The sequence below is a fragment of the Puma concolor genome, chromosome B1 (genome assembly GCF_028749965.1).
Source record: "Puma concolor isolate L17-30 chromosome B1, mPumCon1.1.hap2, whole genome shotgun sequence".
NCBI classification, from domain to species: Eukaryota; Metazoa; Chordata; class Mammalia; order Carnivora; family Felidae; genus Puma; species Puma concolor.
Window position 1 is genome coordinate 162864458 of NC_141670.1, and position 24429 is coordinate 162888886.

Sequence of the window (24429 nt, forward strand, 5' to 3'; positions counted from 1 at the left end):
TAAAAGGGAAATCAAAATAGAGTTGACCCTTGAACAGTGTGGGAGTCAAAAATCCACATGTAACTTTTTTCCCTTTCTTTCTTTCTTTCTTTCTTTCTTTCTTTCTTTCTTTCTTTCTTTCTTTCTTTCTTTCTTTCTTTCTTTCTTTCTTTCTTTCTTTCTCTCCTTTCTTTTCTTTCTTTTCCCTTTTCTTTTCCTTTCTTTTTTCTTGAGCCAGCACAAATGGAAAGAATCTTTACACAGGCTCCACGCCCATGTGGAGCTAGAAATCAAGAGTTGAATGCTTAACTGACTGAGCTACTCAGGTGTACCACATGGATGGTTAACTTTTGACTTCCTAAAAACATTACTAATAGTCTGCTGTTGACTGGAAGGAAGCCTTACTAATAACATAATCAGTTGATTGAAACATATTTTGTATGTTTTGTGTATTAAAAATTATATCCTTATAATAAAGTAAGCTAGAGAGAAAATGTTATTAAAATCATAGGGAAAATTTATAGTACTGTATTTATCAAAAAACAAAAACAAAAACCCATGTGTAAGTGGACCTGTGCAGTTCAAATCTGTGTTCAAGAATAAACTGTATCGCTTAAACAAAAAAGGGAACACGAGGTACCAAAACACATGGGATGTAGCAAAAGCAGTTTTAAGTGGGAAGTTTTTAGCAATAAATACCTAGATTAAGAACAAAGAAAGACAAATAAACAATTAACTACACTTCAAGGAATTAGAAAAAGAACATACTAAGGCTAAAGTTGGCAGAAGGAAGAAAACAAAGATGATAGCAGAGGTAAATGAAACAGAGACTAAGACAACAATATAAAAGATGAATGAAACTAATAGCTGGTTTTTTGAAAAGATAAAATTGATAGAACTTTAGCTAGACTAAGAAAAAAGGAAGACTCTAAATCAGAAATGAAAGAGGAAATGTTATTTTTCTTGCCTAGTAATTGCTCTAGCTAGGACTTTCAGCAGTGTGTTGAGTAGAAGTGATGAGAGTGGGCATCCTTGCCTTGTTCCTAAACTTAGAAGAAAAGCTTTCAGTTTTCCATTGTTGATTATGATTGATGTTAGTTGTGGACATTTCATACAAGGTTTTTATTGTGTTGAGGTAGTTCTCTTCCTAGCTTATTGAGTGTTTTTATTGGGAAATGGTGTTGAATTTTGTTGGATGCTTTTTCTGCATCAGTTGAGATGATCATGTGTTTTTCCCCCTCATTCTCTTAATGTGGTGTATTACATTGATAGATTTTCATATTTTGAACCATCCTTGCATTCTAGGTATACATACCACTTGATCATGCTACATAATCCTTTTTAATGTGCTGTTGAATTTGGTTTCTTAGTATTGTGTTGAGGATTTTTGCATCACTGTTCATCAGGGATATTGCTCTGTAGTTTTCTTGTTGTGTCTTTTTCTGGTTTTGGTATCTGGGTACTGGTACCTCATAGAATGAGTTTGGAAATGTTCCCTCCTCTTTAATTCTTTGGAACACTTTGAGAAAGATTGGTGTTAATTTTTTAAATGTTTTAGAGAATTTCCTGTGAAGCCATCTGGTCCTGGGTTTTTCTTCCTTTGGGACCTGCTTTTATTTCTTGATTAATAACCTTATTTTTTTTTATTAAATTTTTTTAAAAAAATGTTTACTTATCTTTGAGAGAGAGGGAGAGAGAGAGCTTGAGCAGGGGAAAGGTAGAGAGAGAGAGGGAGACACAGAATCCACAGCAGGCTCCAGACTCTGAGCTGTCAGTCCAGAGACTGATGCAGGATTCAAGTGAGATCATGACCTGAGCCAAAATCGGATGCTTAACTGACTGAGCCACTCAGATGCACCTTGATTAATTAACTTTAATTTATGTCTCTTGAATTCCTGCTGAAAAAGATGAGGATTTAGCTTATACTGTCTGTAATCTCTTTTCTCTCTGTATTCTAAAGCTTAAAACTTAATAATATTTCATTCTTATATTAATATTTTTGCAACTTTAAAATATTTGAATTTCTTAGATAATTGCATTTTATTTTTAATTTTTTTTTTTTTTTGAGAGAGAGAGAATGGGGGAGGGGCAGAAAGAGAGAGAAAAATAGGATCTGAAGCAGGCTTTGAGCTGTCAACACAGAGCCCGACACGGGGTCCAAACCCATGAACCATGAGATCATGGCCTAAGCTGAAGTTGGACACTTAACTGACTGAACCTGGGGGGGCCCCAAATGTTGTATTTTAAATCCCTGTTATGTAAGATAACACTAGGACTTTTGGGGTGCCTGGATGGCTCATTTGGTAGGGCATGTGACTCTTAATTTTGGGGTTGTAAGTTTGAGCCCATGTTGAGTGTAGAGATTGCTTAAAATTAAAAAACAAACAAACAAAAAAAACCACCAGGACTTTTATCCTTTTCTCCATCTTGTGTCTTCTGCTCCTTCATTTCCGTTCCTATTTTTCTTAATATTTGAGTAGGTGTATGATGAACAATTTCATTCTGTTCTGTAACAAGAATTAACATATTTAGGCTTGTCAGTAGGTTGATTTTAAAAGCTAAACACAGGGGCGCCTGGGTGGCGCAGTCGGTTAAGCGTCCGACTTCAGCCAGGTCACGATCTTGCGGTCCGTGAGTTCGAGCCCCGCGTCGGGCTCTGGGCTGATGGCTCGGAGCCTGGAGCCTGTTTCCGATTCTGTGTCTCCCTCTCTCTCTGCCCCTCCCCCATTCATGCTTTGTCTCTCTCTGTTCCAAAAATAAATAAAAAACGTTGAAAAAAAAAAATTTAAAAGCTAAACACAATAAGCTGCAGTTAATCATTGAACTAGGGTTATTTTTTGTTCTCAGTGGGTCCAAGGTCATGATTCTAATGGAACTCAAAAAATAAAATATTTGATATCAGGGGCGCCTGGGTGGCTCAGTTGGTTAAGTGTCTGACTTGGACTCAGGTTATGATCTCATGGTTCAGGAGTTCAAGCCCCGCATTGGGCTCTGTGCTGACAGCTCGGGTCCTGGAGCCTGCTTTGGATTCTGTGTCTCCCTCTCCCTGCCCTTCCCCCACTCATACTCTGTCTCTCTGTCCATCTCTTAAAAATAAAGAAACGTTAAAAAAAATTTTTTTTTTAGTTAAAATTTGATATCAAGGTTAGGTTGCTGATCTTAGAATTAGTAAGTTTTTCAAAATCATACTACTAGTTTGCTTTATATTCTGACTTCATATTCTTACTAGTTTGCTTTACATTGTTCATCTTCCACCATTATGGTCTTTAATTGCCTTTTTCCTTGATGGAGAAAAAGATACCTTTACATTTCCTCAGATGTTTCATACTTGAATCATAATATATATTATTTGTTGGGTAGAATCTCTAGTTTTCCTGGAGACACCCCTTTTAGAGCCCTCCTCCTTCCTGCTTCAGTCTTGATAGGTTTGGAAGCCTGTGTGTCTTACTATTCAGAGATGTTCCTGCATTTCTGGGTTAGATTTACTCTTTCTTAGATTCCACATATGTCTCTATTATGGCATTCTCTGTCTTTTGGCTGGAATGTGTCCTAAATTAACTTCAATACACAAGGTGCTTATGATTAATCCCAGTGTACAAGGTTCCAAATTCTTGCTGTCTGAAAATGGCTTTGGCCTGCTCATAATTGCTTAATAGTTTGGCAGCGTGTAGAAATTTAGATTCAGATTAATTTCCATCAGAACTTAAGGGTTTTGCTCTGTTTTGTTTGGGTCAAGATGCTAAGTCTGATGTTACTCTGGGACTTACACTCCTTCCTTCTCTGCTTGGAAGCTTTAGTATCTTATCTTTCTAGTTTGGACTCTTCTAGTTATTTGTCTTGGTATGAGTTATTTTTTGTTCTTCTTTCTGGACTCTCGAGTTGGTAGGCCCTTTGTGGTTGAAGTGCATGTGTCTTCCTTTCCGTATGGGAAATGTTCTTTTATTATGATTTGGTAATATTTCTTGGTTTTTCTATGTTCTCCCATTTTGAAATGCCCACCAGCAGAATGCTGGCTTTTTGGATTGATTTTATGTCATTTATCTCTTCTCATGTTTTCTCTTTTTTTTTTTTATTATGTATTCTGATAGATGCCTTCAACTATATGTTTCTGTGAATGTCTATAAGTACATTGTTAATATTACAGTAGCTTATTTTCTGCTTGTATCATTTCAAAAAGCAACATGGTATAGTAGTTCCAGGCTTATGCAATAGAACCAGAATGCCAGACTGTGTGGGTTTAGATCCCAACTCCACCACTTAATAATCTTAGGTCACTTGATGTGATAAAGGAGTTTGTATTTGTATAGCATTTATAACAGTTCTTGGTGTAGAAATCTGTATTACTGTTTGTTAAATATATAGCATCCTGGTTTTGTTTCATGCAATGCAGTTTCTTCAGGAGTGTCTCGATATTTTGTTTTGTTTTTGAGTTTTCTTCTGTACCCTAAATAATGTGGTTCTTCCAGGTTTAATTGGTGTACTTATTTAGTTGTTTTTCTAGCTCCTGTTTTCCATTGTATGTTTGTAGTTCTGCTCTGATTCCTTAAGCAGAATCTTTCTCACGTAACTCATGATTTTGTTTCAATGGAATATTTTAAACTATAGAACAGTATACACAATAGAATAATGAACTTCCATCTGTCACCCAGCTTTAATAACTTTAATAACTTTTTTCATCTATACTCTTACTCATCCTTTCCTAATATTGTTTTGAAGTATATCCCACATGTCATTGATCTGTAAGTATTTCTGAGTATATTTCTAAAACTGAAGGCTTTAAGTCCTTTTAAATTTTAGAAAAATTGATGGACCCCCACTTCCCCTGCTGTTACCTTCCCCCCCCTCCATGTTGAAGGAACTGGATCAGTTGTTCTATAGAATATTTCCCATTCTGGATTTGTCTCATTGCTTTTTCCTGATGTCATTTTACTTATTCCCTTCCAGTCTTAATGTAAACTAGAAGTTTGATCTTTTTGTTTTCTTTCATTATTGTCCCCTTAAAGAGCCTTTTTAGAAATTTTTTTTACTTCATTGTCTGTCTACTTCCTGAGACCCAGGGGACAGATCATAGTGTTGTGCTTTGGAGGATAAGAAACTGTTTTAACTTACTGTTTAAGATCTTTTTACCTCTTGGGTGTGATATTGTTCCAGTTAAGAATATATGATCTAAAGGTTTGATCCTGTTTTGATTGTTTTTCAACAAGAATATTTGACACATAGTACTGAGTATTACATGTTACATCAGGAGGTACATAATATCTGGTTTTCTCACTTTTGGAGATGCTAAGCTTGATTAGTGCATACAGATGGTGACATTGTCATATATTGTGAAATCCACTATTACTTTTTCTCCTAATGGTTTTAACATCTATTGATGATTATTGCCCATCTATGTAATTCATTTCTTTTGTTCTTATTAGCTGAAATTCTTGGAAGGACTAACTCTCATCAACTAGGTCTCTTTGCCTTCCTTGAGATACATTTTGATAGGATAGGCAAGAAGAGTGCATTATTAATTTTCTTTTATTTACCAATTTTTGATTAGCCCTTAGTGTACATACTGTTAATATCCATTGGCTTTAGTATTATACTTTTTTTTTTAAAGCATTTTTAGCTATTTGTAAGGACTAGTATTTCCAGAGTGTTATTCTTTCTTTGAGGTCTTCCAAAGAACAAAGGCAAAATTTACTGTTTTTAAATTGAATAAAACTTATTCTATCTTGTATTCATTTACATTTAAATATTTTATTTCCTCATGACTCATTAGTTATTTCCATCTCCCCTAAAAAGAGGATATGAAAATAGAAGAATGATGGAATCACATGGGATGATAGGATATGGGGGGGGGGGGGAATTGTCACTGTTGTGCCAGTTTTTCAGTTTTTAATTTTTTTATATTACCCAAGTTATTGCATCATATTTCAACAAGTTATAAAGGAACCTTGGAGACACACCATGTTTGTAGGTTCCCTTTTAGTTTTCACTGAATGCAGTTGAGAATTCAGAAATTTTCTTTTCTTTTTTTTTTTTTTTTAATTTTTTTTTTCAACATTTATTTATTTTTGCGACAGAGAGAGACAGAGCATGAACGGGGGAGGGGCAGAGAGAGAGGGAGACACAGAATCAGAAACAGGCTCCAGGCTCTGAGCCATCAGCCCAGAGCCCGACGCGGGGCTCGAACCCACGGACCGCGAGATCGTGATCTGGCTGAAGTCGGACGCTTAACCGACTGCGCCACCCAGGCGCCCCGAGAATTCAGAAATTTTCATTTCTGTCCAAAGTGGTGAAGAGAGGAAAAATGACAGTGGAAGATACTTCACGTCTCTTTGACAAATCAGCAGATGAATGCAAAGAGAAAATAGCGCTCCAGGTCCAAACCAGCATTGTCCAATAGAAATATAATGTGAACCACAAGTGTCAGCCACATATATAATTTAAAATTTGCCTTTAAAAAGTTAGCAAAGAAAATAATGTCTTATGAGGAAAACAAATATTTGGAATTCTGTTTAAAAATTAATACTTTTGGGGCGCCTGGGTGGCGCAGTCGGTTAAGCGTCCGACTTCAGCCAGGTCACGATCTCACGGTCCGTGAGTTCGAGCCCCGCGTCGGGCTCTGGGCTGATGGCTCAGAGCCTGGAGCCTGTTTCTGATTCTGTGTCTCCCTCTCTCTCTGCCCCTCCCCCATTCATGCTCTGTCTCTCTCTGTCCCAAAAAATAAATAAACGTTGAAAAAAAAAATTAAAAAAAAAAAAAAAAATTAATACTTTTGGGACAACTTTGCTGGATTCTTCTGTCACTTTTTTGATCAGATAACTTCTCTCTCTTCCTCTTCTCCTCTGCATTCACTCCAAATATGCCAAGTTTTCCCATGGATCTGTATAGCTTGGTATTGGACTAGCTTGTGTTTACTTTGTCTCCTTATATGCTTTATTTTCCTTTTACTTCTTCATTTCCTGGCATTGAACCCTGCCTTCCCAAAGTATCAGGTTGTACCTTTGTCTAAGACTGTCTTTTTGAGCTGAAACAATGGCTTTCAAACTTCTCTGACTATAGCCTATAATAAACATATTTTATTTTATGACCCAGCGTGTGTGTGTGTGTGTGTGTGTGTGTATGTGTATATATGTGTATGTATACATATACATACTCAGAAACAGATCTGAAACAAAAATTTCAAGAAATACCCTTACAATAACTAGGTGTCTTATACTATAATTTTTTTTTCTGTATCCTGTTTTATTTTTTAAATGTTTATAACCCACTATATTGCTGGACCAAAGGGTAAGACATTTATGGTTTTGTTAAGATATTGATACATTGTTCTCTGTAAGTTTGTGCCAATTGATACTCCCACCAGCAACGCATGAGAATAATGAAAGTGAAAGCTGGTATTATAAATACTTTCAAAATTCTGCTCCAAGAATATGTGACTCTACAGTGTCTTCAAACTTGATGGACACCCATCCCGCTTGGGGATAAAGTATCTTGTGCTTCAACTACTTTTTAGTAGTAGTAGGAGAGGGAGAAAGAAACCTGTGGGTTAGTTGAACATTTGGAATTCCATTTGATTGATTTATCACATTTTGATGATACCTTTTTGAAATTAATAAAATAAAATAAAATAAAATAAAATAAAATAAAATAAAATAAAATGGGTTCTGCCTTGTAGGCCTGTATGATTCTGTGACTCAAGGCAAATTTCTTCACTTCTTAATTTCCTCCCGTATCTATCTTGTCTCAGAGAATGATCTTTTCATCTCTTTTCTTACTCTGACCAGCCACGTGGGCTTATTTTACTTCGGCACAAATGCCACATTTTCTCTTATATCTGGCCTTTTGAACTTGCTATTCCCTTTGGATGGAACACTTTCTCTTCCTCCTGCCTTGCTTTATTTGGCCAGATCCTACTCATGTTTGCATTTAATGCCCCACCTTTAGGGGACCATTCCTAGTGAATTCCCACCAGACTGGTTTGTATTTCTCCCAGCTTTCTCCTCACAACATCATGATTCTTAAAGGCTTTCATCCCATAGGGCTTTCATCCCATTTGGAGTTGCCCTACATAGTGAGCTCCCTATAGGGATTGATGGCATCTGACATGTTCATTGCTGCATCCTCGATTCCTGGCACATAGGAGGCCCCAATTAATGCTGTATACATGGATGGGAAAAAAATACTAGAGACATTGTTACTTGTTTTCCAGAATTTTTATTTTAATTTTTTCCTGTAAAGTTGCTGAAACTTAGAAGCTGATTCTATCACAGTTTAACATTTCTTCAGAACATTCTACATTCATCTTAGATGAACCTTTAGAACTTGGTGAGTTTCACTAGGTATCTTCAGTCTTCATTTTGAGCTCAGAGGTATGCCATGCTTTTTTTTTTTTTTTTTTTTGCATAACTCATAATTATTGGGTGCAGTGAGGTTTGCAGTGTTCTGACAAGATAAGATGGAGTATTATAAAACTATTTAAAGCATGACCTGCTACCTGCCTTGGTACCTTTAGAATTTTAATTTTTTTGAGGAGTAAAAAGTTATTCATTGGTAAGATAATTAATATTCAGATGTAAAGTATTGTCTTTTCACAAACTCTTGAAATTTTTCAAAGTTACTACTCAGGAGTAAGAATTAAAACATCTTCTGAGATAAACAGGGTGACTTACAAATGAATAAAAAGTAAAATAAGTTATTTCCTGTTACATTTTAAGTTGAGCAATAAAGAATTAGTTGGTTGAGGTAAAGAAGGGCCAGTCACCCACTGCAACTCTAGCTTACAAGCAAGCCTGTCAGGAGTCAGCAAAATACCAAGTCTAGCCTGCTGCTTGTTTTTGTATGACCCATGAGCTAAGTAGCGTTTACATTTTTAAATGATTGGAGGAAGAAAAATCGCAACAGAATACTATTTTGTGACATGAAAATGATATGAAATTCAAATTTGAGCATCTGTGAATAAAGCTTTATTGGAACACAGCCACTCTTTTTATGTATTGTGTATGGCTCTTGTGGTAGAATTAGGTACAGTAGTTGCATCAGAGACCTTAGGTCCAGAAAGCTAAAAATATTTACTGCATGACCCTTAATTTTAATATAGTCAATTTTATCAAACTGTTCTTTTATGGTTAGTGCCTTTTGTGTTTTAAGAAATCTTTGCCTAGCCCAAAGCCAAGAAGGTATTTTTGTATGTTTTCTTCTATAAACTTGATTGTTTTAACTTTTACATTTAAGTTTATACATGGTATGTGATAGGATTCATGGTTCATTTTATTTTCTATATGGAAACCCGTTTTATCAAAAATCATCAAAAAGACTGTCCTTTCCCTTTTGTAATATACTAGCCTTTGTTGTAATTCAGGTGAGTGTTTATTTGTGGGTCTATTTTTGGACTCCATTGTGTTCCATTGGTCTGTTGTTGCGGAGTGCCATACTCTTCTAATTACTATAGCTTTAAATCCTCCAATTATGCTTTTCACAATTGCCTTGGTTTTCTTGATCCTTTGAATTTCAATAAAAATTTTATACTCAACCTGTCAGTTTCCTGAATAAATAGATATCCTGCTTAATAATAAGCAAGTTTAAAATAATAGTAAGCAAGTTTAGTGTTATTTGTTATTTAATATTATTGACTAGCTTAATATTAAATCTACAGATCAACTTGGATGTATATTGGACATCTTTCTTTTTTTTTTTTTTTAATTTTTTTTTTCAACGTTTATTTATTTTTGGGACAGAGAGAGACAGAGCATGAACGGGGGAGGGGCAGAGAGAGAGGGAGACACAGAATCGGAAACAGGCTCCAGGCTCTGAGCCATCAGCCCAGAGCCCGACGCGGGGCTCGAACTCACGGACCGTGAGATCATGACCTGGCTGAAGTCGGACGCTTAACCGACTGCGCCACCCAGGCGCCCCTGTTCTCAGTTTTTTTTTTTTTTTTTCAACGTTTATTTATTTTTGGGACAGAGAGAGACAGAGCATGAACGGGGGAGGGGCAGAGAGAGAGGGAGACACAGAATCGGAAACAGGCTCCAGGCTCCGAGCCATCAGCCCAGAGCCTGACGCGGGGCTCGAACTCACGGACCACGAGATCGTGACCTGGTTGAAGTTGGACGCTTAACCAACTGCGCCACCCAGGCGCCCCTATTGGACATCTTTCAATATTAAAGTTTCAATACCTTTACTGTGGTAGTACCTCTATATATTTAAACCTTTTAAAATTTCTCTCAGAATCTAATTTTGTTTTTTTTTAATTTAATTTTGTTTATAGAAGTTTTATACATCTCTTAACTTTTTAAGGTATGATAATGATATTGTGGTTATGTTTTTTTAATAGTCCTTGTAATTTATAGATTTGTACTGAAGTGTTTAAAGATGCAGTGACACAGTTTTGAGGATTTGCTTTTATTTATTAAAAAAATTTTTTTTAACGTTTATTTATTTTTGAGACAGAGAGAGACAGAGCATGAACGGGGGAGGGTCAGAGAGAGGGAGACACAGAATCTGAAACAGGCTCCAGGCTCTGAGCTGTCAGCAGAGAGCCCGACGCGGGGCTCGAACTCACGGACCGCGAGATCACGACCTGAGCCGAGTCGGACGCTTAACTGACTGAGCCACCCAGGCTCCCCGAGGATTTGCTTTTAATAATGTAAGGGAGGGTGGGGAGGAACGGAGAAGGGGCAGACTAGATGTAACCAGATTGACTGTGATTTGATAATTGTTAAATGGGTGATATGTTGGTTATTTACATTATTCTTTTTACTTTTGTGTATATTTGACATTTTTCATAAAAATAGATTTAAAAAATGTAATGACTACAGTAGATTGAAACACAGGTATACGATTCCAGAAGTTCATCATAATATTAAAAAAAAAATTCTCGGGGCGCCTGGGTGGCTTGGTCGGTTAAGCGTCCGACTTCGGCTCAGGTCATGATCTCACGTTCCGTGAGTTCGAGCCCCGCGTCGGGCTCTCTGCTGACAGCTCAGAGCCTGGAGCCTGTTTCAGATTCTGTGTCTCCCTCTCTCTCTGCCCCTCCCCTGTTCATGCTCTGTCTCTCTCTGTCTCAAAAATAAATAAACGTTAAAAAAAAAAAAAATTAAAAAAAAAAAATCTCATAGGCACCAGGTCATTACTCTGAAAATCATTTGTAAATTAAAGAATCAATCATTTAATGTTTTTCTGCACAGATTATATTCCAGGATAACCAAATAGTTCAGAGGAAAAGTTTACTTTATGGAATAATCCCAGCTGATAAGAAATGCTGAGAAAATAATAGGATTAGAAAATCACCACAATGCAATTCCTAATGAAATAGTGGATCTAGATAATGATCAGTCAATGACTACTAAAGCCAGTAGGTGAAAAGTCTGTTGGGACATAGATATAATACAGTAGGTAGACCAAGATGGAGTAAGCCTAATTCTCTGACTGATTAGACCTCAAAACTCTTAATACAAAAACCAACTGTCCAATGACTGAAAATTAATCATCGGCAAATTGAGAAGGGAAGTCATAATTTGAAGAGTTGCCTGAATAATTGTGAATTTATCATTTTTCTTGTTCCACGATCCAGCTTTGATGAAATGGTGGGCTCCACTGTGGAGCTGCACAGTGGGTGTAGCAGTTAGCAGAAACTTCAAGAGAAGCCCCTATTTCTAGCCAGAGGATAAGGAAAAGGGGGTCCCCCCTTTTTTTTTCCTTTTTTCTCTCTCAAGCCTGCCCTGAGACTGTTTCTACTCAGTAAATTGCACTGCCATGGTGGCACAAACACTTAAAACTCTGAGAGAAAATAATTTCTCTGGCCAGAGGAGTTGGGAAAGAGACTTCTGGAAACGAGCATGCTGGGGAAATCTCAGGGAGAAGAGAACTGAGAGGAGATTTCCTAATTGTGAGTGTGAACCCATAAACATCCCACCTCACTCATGAGCTACACATGCACAGAACAGACCCAAAGAAAGACAGCAAAGACTTAGAGAACTGAACTGTGATATAAACCTCCGTTCAGATCCAGACTTGCCTCTGAGTGATGCTTGCAGAGGATAAACCCAAGTAACATAGTAAAAATAAAGGCTTTAAAAACTGAACTGACATTCGAACTGCCACCCACAGAAGCAATTTCAGAACTTGCAGTTTAAACTTACATAAATTGAGTTATCCAGAAGAGGTTAATAGAATCTTGAGTTTCATAACCTAGTATCTAAGATATAAGTTATATCTAAGATATTATCCAAAATTACTTGACATACAAAGAAACTGGACAATCTGATCACTTTTTAAGGGAAAAGACAATAAACATGCCAAACCTGAGATGAGCCAGATGATGGAATTACTGTAACGGTTGCTTTAAAGTCTTTTTCTATCTGTACTCCTTGAGGTAAAAGTGAACACTCTTGAAATGAATGGAAGCATCGTTCTCCTCTGAAAACCAGAAACCATGTAAAGGAATCAAATGGAAATTTCAGAACTGAAAAATACAATATATGAAGTACGAATTTACTGGCTCAATAGCAGACATAAAGATAAATCCATAGAAATCTCACATCCTCTGTCTTCTGTATCAAGGGTGTGTCTCTATTCTATAATACTTGTCAAGGCCAGGTTGCACCTTATGAAACCTGGTCATAGGCCTTCTGGCTGTGATTCATACATCCTCTCTTATCCTTAATTACTCCTGCTTGCATTCTACAAAGATGTGTGTGCAGTGTGAGCCCCGTCTCCCTTGCTACTCCATAGATTCAGATAGGGTCTCGGCCTACCATTTTTTAAGACCTTCTCATTTCAGGGGAGGATCCAGCAACTAGTTTAAATCAGTTTAAGCAAGTTTAAAAAACAGTAATAGTCAACTAAGAGACCCATGTATATTTATTTCAAAGCTTTGAAAGTAAATAGGGATAGAGAGATAAGTAGAAATGGATAGCAAATATGATTCATACTGAAAAATCTTACAATGTAAAAAGAGTAAGTTTATCTTGAAATGTAGGTATAATGATTATTTTAGTGAAGAAGAAATACCGTATGGTAATTTTCTGAATAATTTGTGGTTCAGGATGCATCTAAAGATATTTGAACTAGTTTTCAGATGGTTGGGAACTTGCTTGGCCTACTTGGCTGCACAAAAGCAACCTGGCAGTTTACTCGAGTTTTAATAGGTCAAAACAACTGCCTGTTTTATAAAGTGATTATCCTGCAAAAAGTTAGAGGAATACTTGTGGCTTTAAAAATTGGTATCTTTTTAGTGGCATTTTACGTGGTTCTGGTGGCCATATAATATGTCAAAGCATTATCATATTTGTATATATTGGTTTTAAGTTTTTAAATATCTCATGAGCTGGTATTTTCATAATATTACTTAATCAAATTTCCTGGGGCGCCTGGGTGGCTCAGTTGGTTAAGTGTCTGACTTTGGCTCAGCTCATGATCTCACGGTTTGTAAGTTCGAGCCCCTTATGGGGCTCTGTGCTGACAGCTCAGATCCTGGAGCCTGGTTCAGATTCTACGTTTCCCTCTCTCTCTCTGCCCCTCCTCTGCTCATGCTCGCTTACTTGCTTTCTCTCTTTCCCTCAAAAGTGAATAAACATTAAAACAAAATTTTAAAAAAAATCAAATTTCCTAACAGGTTCCTGGAGATTTTTAGCACTAATGAAATTCTATACTTCCTCTAGGTTGATAAAATTTATGCGTTCATTTCCTCTCTCCCTTTCCCCTCTCCCTCCTCCTCCCTCTCTCTCCTGCTTCCTCTCCCTCTACCCTCAGATCCAACTCAGAAATTTTCATACACTTATCTTTTTAAAATAGGCCAATCCACAAAGGCTGGGATTTAATTAATCTTCTTTGGACACCTGTTTGACACTTATAAATTATGCTTTTTTTAATATATGGTATAGCACATTAAATAGTTGTCCAAAAGGGAAAAGTATGCTTTCATATTCATTTGGACATTAACTTTTGCCATTCAGAAAACCAGACACAGAGCCTGTTGCTGCCATATAGCAATAAAGTTAGACTTGAAAGTTGCAGTTGAACTCCTGGAGCAGGAATTATCATCCACATTATTTTTCAGTTCCCTTGAGGAAACCTGAAGGGAAAAGATAGCTACTTTAATAATATAATACAAAAACAAAGAAAAAGTTCCAAACTTCCTGACATGGTTGTGTAGTCTTGTACCTGTTGTTCTTTAATGTCTTATCTTCCCCAAAGATACTTAATTTTGTTTTCACCAAAGAGAGACTTCTTGGGTCATGAACTGTGGTAGGCAGAATAACGGTTCTTCAAAGATGTCCATGTCCTGATTCCCAGAACCTGTGACTATGTTAGGTTAATGTGACAAAGAGAAATTACAGTTGGAAAGATTATCTTGGATTATCTGGGTGGGCCCAATGTCATCAATCACAAGGGTATTTATAAGGGTGGGAAAGGGAGGCAAAAGAAATGGCAGCAGGAGAAGAACATGGCCTGCTGCTGGCTTTGAAGATTGAGGTGGGGAGCCTTGAGCCAAGGAATATGAGCAGCCTTGAGAAGGTTGAAAAGGCAGGGAAACAGATTTTTTGCTAAAGTTTCCAGAAAGGAACACAGTCCTACTGACACTTCGAGTTTAGCCTAGTGAGACCTGTATTAGGCTCAGATCTCTAGAACTGGGAGAGAGTATATTTATGTTTTTTCATTCCATTAAGTTTGTGGTAATGTGCTCTAGAAGCCATAGGAAACTAACACATAGCACATCTATTTAGTTTTTCACTAACAGCATGAATTTTACTTATTGATTAATTGAATCCTGATGTGAATGACAATGTGATTTCCTATGAATGTGAATTCTAGTTTATTAAGTCATTCGTGTTGATAATATGTTGGACGTTGATGAATGGACTTTTGTGTACCTGGGAGTCTTTGTTTGCTACCTCATAGGAATGGCAAGAAGTTCATTGTGGCTAGAGAACAGGGAGTGTGTGTACAGTGAGGGTGGAATGGAAGATGAGGCCAGAGAAATAGAATGAAGCTGAAGAGGAAAAGTGACCTTCAGAAGCCTTGGTTTCTCCTTCACATGTCCTTTAATATTTGTATTGTTTGTGCCTGTAGAAGTAAATGCTGTTAAGTTGGAATTATAAAAAGTTTTATCAGCATGACTTGGGCTATATAGAGTTGTGAGCAATCATTGCATTTCACCACAGAATGGCTCATGGAGTGGCTTATTCATATTATAAGTGCACGAAGGATTTAATGGCAAAAAGGAAGGCATGGTGTTTAGACAACACTTGAAAAAGAATTAAGCATTTCTGTCTCTCAGATATTCCCTGACCATCTCAGATAAACTTGCTTTTCTCCTTTCTGCCTTTTCTGGGATGAGAAACTGTGAGAGCCCAGCAAAGATTAGGAGGCTAGGACAAGTTGGGGAAAAAAAGACATAGGCACAAATAAATTAAAGCTATATTGCCTATTTTAAAAAATGTGTTTTTTGTGGTTTTGAATCAGGCAGGTCACGTGCTATCTCAGTTTGTGTGAGCTCTATAGAAGGATCAGGTGTTTGGAATTGAGAATATGGAGAGGCATGTGATTGTTTCCAATGGTGAGTTCTAGAATAATTCCAGGGAATGAGTGGGAGGTAGGATGGTGCACAGGATTGTTGGAAGAGAGGAAGTAAAGGCCAAGATGTTGGGCGGATAGTTGTTACAGATATTAAAATGCAAAAACAATGACAGAAGAGGTATTGGAGAGAGTAATAACCCCAAGGGAATGAGAGGGCTTGCTCTGGGAGTTTTTGAATGGTTACAACATGGAGAGGGTAGTTTCTGACATTGTCTGGAGGCATGAGATCTGAAGCTGGGGATTTCAGGGAGGGGGGAGAAAGGGGAGTAATTCAGGAATGACAGTGAGGAACAAGGAGGTCCACCTTACCACCAAGACCTAGTCATCTGTGACATGGGAGAGGAAAACAGCTGTCATTCGAAAGGACTGGAGTTAGAGCAGAGCTCCGAGAGGAGAGTGGGGCTTCAGTTGGTACAAGGAAGGTGAAGAGGTGCAACAGCGGTATGGAGGCAATAGGAGATTTTGCTCATGATATCATGAGTTCCAGAGAACAGTTAAAGGAGTTTGGAAATTGGGAAAGGAAGGACAAAGGGATCAATGAGGGGATATAAAGAGTAAATGAGGACAAGAATCCAGGTAATGGGGGGAGGGTTGTGATGTGGAGGGTTTGGGCCTTTCCTGGTGACTGATATAAAAGGAAAGTAGGACATAGTGAGATTAATCTTGATTGTTTCCTAGGCAGGTTATTGTAAATATTGAGGGAGAGAGGGTTTGAGAAAGGCAAACTTACCAAGAGCAGCCAGAGATATTTGGACTTGTATTAAATTTCTGTTGCTGTCGTACAAATTACCACTTAAAGTCTTAAAACAATAAAAATCTATTATCTTACAGTCCTGCAGCCCAGTGGTTCCACAATAGGTCTCACTGGACTAATAAAATCAAGGTGTCAGCAGTGGTGCATTCCATTCTGGAAAATTCCTTTCTCTCCTTTCAGGGGAGAATCTGTTTCCTTGTGTTTTCAAGCTTCTTGATACCTCACATTCCTTGTCTTATGGCCCTTTTCCTCCACCTTCAAAACCAGCAACATTGCATCTTTCTGGTCCTTCTCCTGTCTCATAATTTCTCTCTGACCACAGCTGAAAGGTCCTCTGCTTTTTAAAAATTTTTTCAATTTTATTTCCAGCATAGTTAACATACAATGTTATATTAGTTTTAGGTATATAATATAGTGACTCAACACTTCCATACATCACCCAGTGCTCTTCACAAGTGCCCTCCTTAATCCCCGTCACCTATTTAACCCATCCCCCCACCAACCTCCCCCCTGGTAACCATCAGTTCTCTATAATTAAGTCTGTTTCTTGGTCTCTCTCTCCCTCCCTCCCTCCCTCCCTCCCCCCACCTTTGCTCATTTATTTTGTTTCTTAAATACCACATATGAGTGAAATCACGTGGTATTTGTCTTTCTCTGACTGACTTACTTTGCTTAGCATTATATTTTCTAGCTCCATCCATGTTGCTGCAAGTGGCAAGATTTTATTCTTTTTTATGGCTGGAGAATATTCCAGTGTGTGTATGTATGTGTGTATACATATATATAACATCTTGTTTTAATTTTTTTATTTTAAAGAGAGAGAGCAGGGGAGAGGGTCAGAGGGAGAGCGAGAGAATCCCGAGCAGGGCTCGATCCTACGTCCCTGGGATCACTACCTGAGCCAAAATCAAGAATCAGATGCTCAACCGACTGAGCCACCCAGGTGCCCTATATCTTTATCCATTCATCTATCAATGGACACTTGTGCTGCTTCCATAATTTGGCTATTGTAAATAATGCTGCAGTAAGCATGGGGTGCATGTGTCTGAAAGGTCCTCTGCTTTTAAAGACTCACATGATTGCACTATACCCACAGATAATTCAGGATAATCTCTCCATCAAGATCTTTAACCTTAATCACATCTGCAAAGTCCCTTTTTGCCATGTAAGGTAACATATTTACAGGCTCAAGGGATTAGGGCATGCTCCTTTTAGTGGCCAAAGGGCCCCCTCTTTCTTTCTGCTGATCCTAGTAAAGAGGCCTGGTGCAGAGTTGATGTAGTTTCAGGGTAATGGTATCTCCTTCAGTGTGTAGTTCACTCTGAGACTCAGGCTTTGGCTCTGTACCTTCAGATCATCTGTGGGACTTAGTGGAGGCTAGGGACAGGCTCTGGCCTCAGACTCCTCTCTGAAAAAGGAATATGGTGCTTGTATATTCTGTGGATGAGACCAGTCCATCACATGAATAGGGAGCTCAGACATTATTTGAAGAAATACATTAGTTGAATCATTGGAATAGTCTTGTGTCCTACTAAGAAAGTTGTGCTAACTTTTCCTTTTTATTTAATGAGGTTTCAGAAAAATGTCACATTTAGACATTTGAAAGATGAGAGCTCTGGTATCATTTGTTGTTTGTGTTGAGCCAGAATCTTGTCTGTTCATGAAAGTTTGGGGTGTGTTTCTGGTTCTTACTGTCAATTTTCAGTTTAAATTGGTCTTGGAAACTGCTTTATATAGAGTCAAGGATATTTTTCATCTTGCTAATATTTTACATCCATTGTAGAGGTAGGCTGATGTTCCCATTTAGTATTAAACAGTTGAGAACTGTTTAATTTCATCTTTACTCCTACATTAAACAAATAATTTAAAAAGTATTTAAATATTTGCAAGTTAAAATTGTTCTTTTGGGAATAATTATCTTTTTAACTATAATACAAACATTGAGTACTCTGCAGAAACAAGTTAGAATTTTTCATAAATGGTGATAAACATAGTTAAGGATTGATGCTTGGGTTTTTTTTTTTTTTTCAACGTTTTTTTATATATTTTTTTTGGGACAGAGAGAGACAGCATGAACGGGGGAGGGGCAGAGAGAGAGGGAGACACAGAATCGGAAACAGGCTCCAGACTCTGAGCCATCAGCCCAGAGCCCGACGCGGGGCTCGAACTCACGGACCGCGAGATCGTGACCTGGTTGAAGTCGGACGCTTAACCGACTGCGCCACCCAGGCGCCCCGATGCTTGGGTTTTTATATACCAGTCAATTAAATTTCAGTGCTACTTTTAATTAATGTTAATAGACCCATCAGTCCCAGAATATTTGTGATATCAGATTTAACGCACCTAAATTCCAAATTAGGTCAGTGGGTCAATAGGTTATTAGGTTAGAAAAAGATTTATTGTAGTTTCCGTTTTTAAACCCAGGTTCCTAAGTTAATCGTTTTATTTTATTATTTTTATTAAAATTTTTTAAAAATGTTTGTTTATTTTTGAGAGTGCAAAGCGGGGAGAGGGGCATAGAGACAGGGAGGCACAGAATCTGAAGCAGGCTCCAGGCTCTCAGCTGTCAGCACAGAGCCCAAAGCATGGCACGAACTCACGAACTGTGAGATCATGACCTGAGCCGAAGTTGGACGCTTAACTGACTGAGCCACCCAGGCACCCCAATCATTTTATTTTTTTTAAGTTTATTTATTTATCTTGAGAGAGAGCGAGCATGAGCAGGGTAGGGGCAGAGTGGGGGGAGAGAGAATCCCAAGCAGGCTCCGAGCTGTTAGCACAGAGCCCAGTGTGGGGCTAGAACTCATGAACCGTGAGATCGTGACCTGAGCCGAAATCAAGGGTCAGATGCTTAGCCGACTGAGCCACTTGGGCACCCCAAGTATACAGATATATTATAAAGAAGTAGCAGTGGGAACTGAATATCTAAACACTTCTTTCAAGATGGTTGTCACTTAGACATCTTAGAAAGTTGCAAGCTCATTCTGTGCTCTAAGAGTGAGACTGGAATTTGTATTTAAGGAACTCTCTTTGGTTCTGGAAAGTGCTGCTTTGGCATGCCTTCCTAGTTAAGAAGATACAAAGCAATACATTGCGATATAATCATAATGATAGATAAGCAATGTACAACAGACTATATATGTTCAACAGGAGTTCTGAGAAGGGAGAGGATTGGAATAGTTAAAATGTCAATACTACCCAAAGCAATCTACACATTTAATGCAATCCCAGTCAAAATTGCACTGGCATTCTTCTCAAAGCTAGAAGAAACGGTCCTAAAATTTGTGTGGAACCACAAAAGACCCCAAATAGCCAAAGTAATGTTGAAAGAGAAAACCAGAGCTGGAGGCATCACAATCCCAGACTTTAGCCTCTACTACAGAACTGTAATCATCAAGACAGTATGGTCATTGGCACACAAACAGACACATAGACCAATGGAATAGAATAGAGAACCCAGAATTGGACCAACAAATGTATGGCCAACTAATCTTTGACAAAGCAGGAAAGAACATCCAGTGGGAAAAAGACAGTCTCTTTAGCAAATGGTGCTGGGAGAATTGGACAACAACATGCAGAAGAATGAAACTAGACCACTTTCTTACCGAATACACAAAAGTAAACTCAAAATGGATGAAAGACCTCAATGTGAGACAGGAAACCATCAAAACCTTAGAGGAGAAAGCAGGCCACGACCTCTTTGACCTCAGCCGCAACAATTTCTTGCTCAAGTCTCCAGAGGCAAGGGAATTAAAAGCAAAAATGAACTATTGAGACCTCATCAAGATAAAAAGCTTCTGCACTGCAGAGGAAACGATCAACAAAACTAAAAGGCAACCGACGGAATGGGGAAAGATGTTTGCAAATGATGTATCGTATAAAGGGTTAGTATCCAAAATCTATGAAAGAACTGACCAAACTCAACACCTGAAAAACAAATAATCATCCAGTGAAGAAATGGGCAGAAGACATGAATAGACATGTTTCTAAAGAAGACATCCTGATGGCAAATAGACACATGAAAACATGCTCAACATCACTCATCATCAGGGAAATACAAATCAAAACCACAATGAGGTACCCCCTCACACCAGTTAGAATGGCTAACATTAATAAGGCAACAACAGATGTTGGCAGAAGATATGGTTTATATGTACAGTGGAATACTACTTGGCAATGAGAAAGAATGAAATCATGCCATTTGCAGCAATGTGGATGGAACTTGAGAAACTTAACAGAAGACCATGGGGGAAGGGAAGGGAAGGGGAAAAATAATTACAAACAGGGAGGGAGACAAACTATAAAGAGACTCTTAAATACAGAGAACAGACTGAGGGTTGATGGGAGGGCAGGGGAGAGAGGAAAAATGGGTGATGGGCATTGAGGAGGACACTTGTTGGGATGAGTATTGGGTGTTGTATGTAAGCTGTGAATCATAGGAATCTACCCCCAAAACCAAGAGCACACTGTATACACTGTACATTAGCCAATTGACAATAAATTATATTTTTAAAAAAGGGGAGGTTTTCAAGTTCACTCTTAAAGTAGTGTTCAGTGTCTGTTTCATACCTCCTTTACCAAATGTATCAAACTCTTTGTTATTAAATGGACATTTTAGAGTCATTGTCTTGTCTGCACAGCAATATTGACATTTTTAACTTCTCAAACACTCTTTTCCTTTAATTTTAGTGACAGCTAATTCTTCTTGGCTTTCTTGTGTCTCTGATCCTTTTCCATCTAATTGATAATATTATTAATACTAATCATATTTATTTTTGAATACTAGTCATATTTAAAATTGCTGTTTTCTGTGTACTGTCCCATACATGTAACATATTTAACTCTTAGAACAACTGTGTGTACCTATCACTATTATCTCCGAAAAAATGATGTGTGGAGATGAAGTGACTATTCTAAGATCTGTAGCTAATAAAGGGGCTGAGCTATAACTCATACCCAGGAAATGTTTTCAGAGCCTGTTTCTTTTTTTCAATTTCCCTTTCAGATTATTTGTTTTTACTACATTGAAATGTCACTGATTTTTGTGTATTAATTTTGTGTCCTGCAACTTTGGCATTTGTTCTGATGTGCTTTTTTTTGTGGAATCTTTAGGGTATTATTTTACATGTAAGATCATGTCATCTGTGAACAGGGATAATTTTACTTCCTACTTTCCATATAAAGGCTTTCCATATAAGCCTTTTTTTTTCCTTGCCTAATTACTCTAGATAGAACTTGCAGTATGATGTTGAATACAGGTGATAAAAGTGGGCATCATTACCTTGTTCCTCATCTTAAAGGGAAAGCTTTCAGTTTTTCACTGTTGACGATGATGTTAGCTGTGGACTTTTCATATATGGCTTTTGTTATTTTGAGAAAATTGTTATCTGTTCCTAGTTTGTTGTGTGTTTTTGTCTCGAAACAGTGTTGAATTATGTCAAATGATTGTTCTTCATTGATACATTTGTGTGATTTTTATGCTTTGTTTTACAGACTTGCTATATATCATATTGATTTTTGTATGTTGAAACATACCTTGCATCCCAGGGATAAATCCCACTTGGTCATGCTGTATTATCCTTTTAATATATTCTTGGATTTGGTTTGTTATTATTTTGTTGAGGAATTTTGTATTTGTATTCATCAGGGATATTGTAGTTTTCTTTACTTGTGGGGTCTGTGTGGCTTTGGTGTGAAGGTGATGTTGGCTTCATAAAATGAGTTTGGGTGTGTTCCCTCTTCAATTTTTGGAAGGGTTTGAGAAAGATTCGTGTTAACTAATTCTTCGTTACATATTTGGTAGAATTCCCCATTGAATCTGTTTGGTCCTAGGCTTTTCTTTGTTGAAAGGTTTTTGATTACTGATTCACTATCTTTACTAGTTATAGGTGTGTTCAGATTTTCTACTTCTTCATGATTCAGTCTTGGTAGGTTATGTATTTCTAAGAATTTTATCTATTTCTCCTAGGTTATCCAACTTGTTGGTATTTCTGTGGTGTCAGTTGTAGTATTGCCTCTTTCACTTCTGATTTTGAGTTATCTCTCCTTTTTTCTTAGTCTAGTTAAAGGTTTTTCAGTTTGTTGACCTTTTCTAAAAATTCCTTTTTATATTTTTTTCCTATTGTTTCTCTATCCTCTGTTTACATCTATTTGAGATTTTTATTTCCTTCTGCTGACTTTGGGCTTATTTTTTCTTTTTCTGGTTCCTTGCAGTGTAAAGTTAGGGTTTGTTTTTGAGATTTTTTTTTCTTTTCTTAATGTAGTATTTACCTTATAAACTTCTCTCCTAGTATTGCTTTTGCTACATCCCATAAGTTTTGATATGTTATGTTTTTGTTTGTTCTAGGTATTTTCTGATTTCCCTTTTGATTTCTTCTTTGATCCATTTATTGTTTAATTTTCATACATTTGAATTTTCCAGTTTTCTTTGTGTTATCAAAGTTTATTCCATTGTGGGCAGAAAAGATAGTTGGTATGATTTTAGTCTTCTTAAGTTATTATGACTTATTTTGTGATCTAATATGTGATCTGTCCTGGAGAATATTCCATGTACAGTTGAGAAGAATGTGTATTCTTTTGCTATTGGGTGGAATGTTCTGTGTATGTCTGTCAAGTTGATTTACTCTGGAGTGTTATTCAAGTTGTCTGTTTCGTATTGATATTCTGTCTGGATGTTTTATCCCTCTTGATACTGGAGTATTGAAATCTCTTACTGTGTTGCTATCTATTTCTTTCCTTAGTTCCATCTTTGTTTGCTTCAAATATTTGGGTGCACTGGTGTTGAATGTATATGTAATTGTTACATCTTCCTGATGACCTGACCCTTTCATCATTATATAACATCCTTTTATGCCTCTTGTTAGTTTTTGACTTAAAATCTATTTTGTTTGATATAAGTATGGCCACTCCTGCTCTCTTTTGGTTATATTTGCATGGAATATCTTTTCACCTTTACTCTCATCTTCTGTATGTCCTTAAATCTAAAGTGAGTCTGTTGTAGACAACAAATGGTTGGATCTTTTTCTGATAAATGTATCGACTCTGTCTTTGATTGCTGACTTTAGTTCATCTACATTTAAAGTAATTACTGATACGGAAGACTTACTGTGTCCATTCTCTTATTTGTTTTTGACTGTCTTAGAGTTTTCTGTCACTTTGTTCCTCCTGTTGTCTTCCTTTGTGTTTTGATTTCTTTCTCTTTTCCTTTTGTGTCTCTTCTCTAGGTATTTTCTTTTTGCTTAACCATGGGTCTTATATAAAACATCTTATAGTTTTGACAATCTATATTAAACTGATAACACTTCAGAAATCTATTCTTTCACGTCTCTCTCCCTTCTACATTTTGTTATCAACATCACAAATTACATCTTTTTATTGTGTATCTTATGAATCCATTTTTGTAGTTATAGTTATTTTTATACTTTTGTCTTTTAACTTCTGTACTAGAATTGTTATTTTTAGTCTTTATTTTTAATTTTTTTTAAAAACAGTTTGTGGAGTTTAACATTTGTTATGTACACTTTTTGTGACTTAAGTTCTAAATTTTATGTAAAACTTTTTCATGAAAACTTCTGTAAGTTAAGTAAATCTAATAAATAATTTTTTTGTTGTTTAAACAGAATTCTGAGACTGATGGTCAGCCATATAGAAGAATACATTGAACCTATAGTTTTCTGAAGAAGCAATTTAAAAGATCCAAAAAACACAAAAGGTAATGAAGGTTGTATCTTAGAATATACTTTGGATTGACATTTTTCCAGCAAAATATATAAATTAATCCATAAACTGTTTTGACACACTAATTTGAGGAATGTTTTATTAAAAATTTTTTCCTATTTATATTACTTTATTTCAAAACATGTATTGTATCCACTATATTTAGATACTGTTTTAGATACTGAGAATGCAGTGATAAACAAGACAGAAGCTGTCCCTGCTCTCATTATGGTTGCATTCTAAAGAGAGGGAGGACAAATAAACCAGTGAAACATTTGTCGTTAGTTCAATGCACAGAATTAAAATAAATAATGTGTTACAGAGACTGGTGACTGCTTTCATTATTGAAAGACATAAATATTTGAAAGCCCTCACTGAAGAAGAACATTTCAGTTAAGATATGAATG

At 36.9% G+C, this 24429-nt stretch overlaps 1 protein-coding gene across 4 annotated transcripts in view; it reads left to right on the forward strand.

Moving 5' to 3' along the window:
- The window catches only part of CLOCK (clock circadian regulator), a 132281-nt gene that overhangs the window by 18181 nt on the left and 89671 nt on the right, over window positions 1-24429 (forward strand). For all 4 annotated transcript variants that reach the window (XM_086705031.1, XM_086705029.1, XM_086705027.1 and 1 more), the window contains exon 3: window positions 23926-24017. The gene's annotated coding sequence lies outside the window, so the exon portion shown is untranslated. The remainder of the gene's footprint in view (window positions 1-23925; window positions 24018-24429) is intronic.